This window comes from Corvus brachyrhynchos, unplaced genomic scaffold (assembly GCF_000691975.1).
Source record: "Corvus brachyrhynchos isolate BGI_N302 unplaced genomic scaffold, ASM69197v1 scaffold10, whole genome shotgun sequence".
Lineage (NCBI taxonomy): Eukaryota > Metazoa > Chordata > Aves > Passeriformes > Corvidae > Corvus > Corvus brachyrhynchos.
Window position 1 is genome coordinate 2388897 of NW_008236180.1, and position 4772 is coordinate 2393668.

A 4772-nucleotide genomic window follows, 5' to 3' on the forward strand; every position below is an offset into this window, starting at 1 on the left:
AGCAGAGTATTAAAGCAGTAGCACAGCTCATATGTAGAACACTGTCCATCTTGCTTGAATGGGCACTAATATTTAATGAAAGGAGAAAGAACCTTTGCCCACCCTCTTTCATATAAGGAAAAAATCCTACTGTGCATTGAAAATGCTGGAAATGGAAAAAGGTGCAAAGATGGAGGACTTGGAAGAGGGAGACAGGAGTGGTGCAGCACTGGCACAAAATAAATGAGAATGCACAATCTTGTAGTGGTAGTGTTGAAGTACAAACTGTAGGCATGAAGAAGTAAGACTGGAGTCTACTGAGGAGGGGGAGGATGGAAGTATGGACAGGATGGTAGTGAAGGCCTCTTGGTGTTGCTGAAGCTGTTTGAGGCTTGGATTGATGCAGTGGGCTCAGGATGGGAAACCCTGGGAACACCCAGCCGTGTGTGCAGGCACAAGGCCTTATCTCCTGCCTTTAAGAGGTCTCTTGGTGCCACAGTGTGGTTCCTGTGGCTGGCTGAGAGGAGTGGTGCAGCTCACTGCTTGTGCAGACCATTTTCTAACAAGCCCCAAGCCAGGGGCTGCTTTAGGGGACAGGGAAAGTAGCTTTCAGTACAGACAAAGGTTGTGTGGCGCAGTTTGGTTCTGCCCCCTTCCTCAAAGGAAGTGTGTGAGGGCTGAATGTCCTGGAAGGGCTCTGGAGCAGTGCAGTGCTGGGGACGTGTGTGCTGCAGCGGCACAGGCAGACGAGCTCTTTTGCTGGGGAGGGCTCAGGGGTGTGTCTGTGCTGCTCTGTCCCTGCCAGCCCCACCCCGACACAGCCACCCTGGCAAGGGAGGGCTGTCCCTGAATATTGATGATGTTTGAACTAATTAAGCAGCGGAAGCAAAGCTGAATGAGTCTCAGAGGTGCTGCGCTCCTTCCGCAAACTCTGTTCTCGCCTGTAAGACCAGGTGTTTACATGTGTGATGATTCTGCCTCCCCACACATCCCCCTGGGAGACCTCTTTATTTGAAGAACAGATGCTTGGCTTCCTGCTAAAATTTCAATACTGTAAACATCCTGAGGGCAAGGAGAAAGTGTCCCTGCAGACCCCTCTGCACTCCTCTGGTGCTCTGCCCAGCAAACAAGGTATGTAACAGCACTGGGCTTACTGTGGGGAAGCAAGCCTGTCTCCAAAACACACAGGAGTAGCAAGGCAGAGCAGCAACATGGGGCCTGCTGACAGCAGTAGGGCTGCCTCAAGATGTGCTTCGTTTCTCATATCAGCTGACCATCTCTGTAGTATTAATTACGTGGCTTGGGGTTGGTGCCTTGTGAGGTGGGGAAGGGGGAGCTCAGGGTGTAAATGGGAGGAATGCTGGTTACTGCCAGCCTGGGGCTTTAAAGGGCTCACATTCATCTGCAATCTCTGCAGTGGCAAATAATTGCCTCTGACTCTGATACCCCTGCTGCTGCACTGAGGCTCTCCTGGCTTTTTTCATTGTTGCAGTATGCATATTTTGATGTTCACAGCCTTGGATGTCTGCAGGATTTTTCTGGGAATTGCACTTACCGTTGTCCTCTTGCCATCATTGCCACAGTATGCCTGCATCAGTCCCCTTCCTCACTGCCACATCGCCCCCAGGAAGGCAAAGAATGGGGGAGGCTTTGAGCAGAGAGGAGGAGGCAAAGCAGCTGGGCAAGTGAAGTGGGGAAATGGCAGAAAACAAAGACTCTGAATGGCTGGAGATCACCATCACAGAATGATTGAGGTTGGAAGGGATATTGGAGGTCATCTTACCCAAGCCCCTGCTCAACCAGGGCCACCTAGAGCTGCTGCCCAGGAATGTGTCCAGATGGCTTTGAATATCTGCAAGGATGGAGACTCCACACCTTTCTGAGCACCCTGTGCCAGGGCTCAGTCACCCTCGGGGGGAAATGTGGTTCCTGGTGTTCAGAGAGAACCTCCTCTGTTTCAGTTTGTGCCCATTGCGTGTCTCTGGGCACCACTGAAAGGAGCCTGGTTTCATTCTCTTTCCACCCTCCCATCAGGTATTTATCTACATTGACAAGTTTCCCCCTGAGTCTTCTCCAGGCTGAGCAGTCCCAGTTCTATCAACCTTTCCCCACATGTGAGGGGCTCCCAGGCCCTTCATAATCTTCATGGCCCTTTGCTGGTCTCTAGCATGTCCATGTGTCTTATAGTGCTGAGCCCAGCTCTGGGCACAGCAGTGTGGCCTCACCAGTGCTGCATCAAGGCAGGAATCACCTCCCTTGACCTGCTGGCAGTTCTTTACCTAAGGCACCCCAGGATATCGTTCCCTTCTTTGAGGCAAGAGCACGTTGTTCACTCAGGTGATGTATCTAGAGGGCAAGAACCTGCCCAGGCTAACACTGCTAGAGATTTGCTGGGGCAGAGAGCTGTCCTACAAGACCTACAGTGGCATAAGTAGCCCTTTCATCTTCTTTTGTGCTCTCCAGCCTTGCAGAGCTAGGTAATTGCTGTATCTATCAGTGCTCCTCGCATTAATAGGCAGTAATTGGCACCTGTGTTAAAGAGCCTGGTTTCAATTACTGCTGAATGCAGCTCAGACTCCAAAGCTGGGAGATTACATGGGGGAGGAGCTGTAGTGCTCACGTTTACGCTCTGTTTTTCCACCAGGTGCTCCTCTTTCCCCAGGGATGAAGCTTTTTTTCACGTTTCTTCCTTGTGCCTTGACTCTGCAAAGCTGCCAGCAAGGGCTGCCTGGGAGGCCTGAGGCTGTGCCTCTCAGGAGCACAGAGCTCAACTCTGTTCTTCCTCACGTGCGTGTTTCTTACAGAAGCCTCTACTACAAATCCTGCTCTGAATGGTGGGGTTGCAAAGTGTGGGAGGGAATTAGTCTTTGTAGATGGTGGCATTCCCCCAGCCCCATGCAGCAGCAATCCTGGGGGCTTTCCCATTCCCTGCCCTCAGCTACACATCTCTCTTTGGTTTCCACTGCATCAGCACTCCCCTCTGTGCTGGGCCCTGCCCCCTCCTGCTGCCATTCATCATTTCTGATCCAATAAATTACAGCGCCATAAAAATGCCCAGGGAATTGTTTTCTGTGTTACAGAGCCATGAGCCCTTAAATTTCCATTTGTTTAGTGGTTGATGAATGGACATTGTGGTTGGTGCTGGAACCATGTGGAATGGTGGGAGAGCTCTGACTACAGTCAGTACTCCCTCCTGCAAGCTCAGCACCAGGGGCCTCATCAGCTTGTGAGGCAACACCTGTCTGGGGCTCCCCTTCCCAGAAAAACCATTCAGTTCACAGCTGGGGTCAAAGGAGGGGTTTGGAGAAGCTAAGTCAGAACATTCAGGCTTTATTCCTACCCTGTGGTGGGAGTTTTATCATGTCTGGGAGGGAGCTGCTGTGTGGGATGCCGAGGTAAAAAGATGTGCTGTAGACGCAGGACTGAGAGTCTCGGGCCCATCAGCTCCCTGAAGGACTGGTTCAGGTAGTGGGTAGGAGCCCTGAGCTCAGGAAATGGGGATAAATGGAGACACTTAACTCAGGGTGAGGGCAGTGGAACAAGGAAGAGGACTGGGATGGCTGGTACAAATGCATATGGGTCTGGCTACAGGCGTATGGGGAAAGGCTGTGCTGGCATCCAAGGAATGCTGTGGCTTAGTGGCTTCCCAGTGACAGAAGAAGTCCTGCTTGATGTGGAAGTCAGCATCTGTGCTGCTGTTGCCTTTCTACTGTCCAGTAACCTGGAGGCTTCACCTGGACCACAATGCTTAAACTGTGAAGATCGGGGGCATGTGAGAGGCATGGCCATCACTGCATAGTTTGCTTCCTTTTTTCTCTAGGTGCCTATTTTCCTCCAAATGTGGTTTTAAATCAGTCTTGCAGCACTTTAGACCTGCCTAATGGTTTTGACACTGGTTGTAAACTTAGCTGCATGACTTGTGCTGCAGTTGAGTCTGACTCCTGCCTTAAGCAATAATAAATTCCTGATCTAAGCTGCTCTGCCTGCACTGCTGATGCATGTCATGTTCTTCTCCTCTTCCCTGTCTCTTCATACTGCAGGCCACTGGGAAGAGCCTGGGAGAGGCCTCCAGCTCTGTGCTCCTGCTCCAGGGTACAGCACAGCAGTCATTCCACTGCCCTGCGATCCAGCACTTGCATAAGTGGCAGGAGAAGGCACAGAAGGAGTTAAACAGTGCTGGAAAAATTGGTATTTAATCCATTGCTGTCCCTTCTAGCAAACCTAGATGGGAAAATGCCTCCCTGTTGGAAACAGCGCCTCTCAAAAATGGAAATGCAGGATGGCTGGGGATTAGGGTGCCTATCACTGGAAATGGGTTTCTTATCATCTCTCTGAGCTGAATTGGTGGGACAGCCTCTGAAAATTGAATTGCCTTCTCTGTTTTGGTCTCTGCCATTGCATCCCTCCTGTGCTCCAGCTTTGCACCCACCTTCCCAGCTTCTGGCCTGCCTTGTCCCCATCCTCAGCAGAGCGGGGGCTGCTCTGAGTGGGTCTGTGTCTGTGGAGAGGGGCTGTCCCAGCTGCAAGGTGGGCAGGAATGGCTACATCTGGGAAGATTCATCCTTTGGATTCTCAAGGCCAGGAGGATGTAGTCCCTCTTTCCAAGCTTCCCTCCAACCTTGCAAAGGCAGTGGTGGCCTGGCAGAGCCTGGTTTAGGACAGCGTGAGCGAAGGTGTAAAATGATCAGAAAACATCAGGTGCTGCTGGAAATAAGAGCTGGTGATGAGGAGCTGGGGCCAGGATGGATGAGAGGCAGAGAAGATGAGGGAACTATAAGAGATCAAGGAGGGAG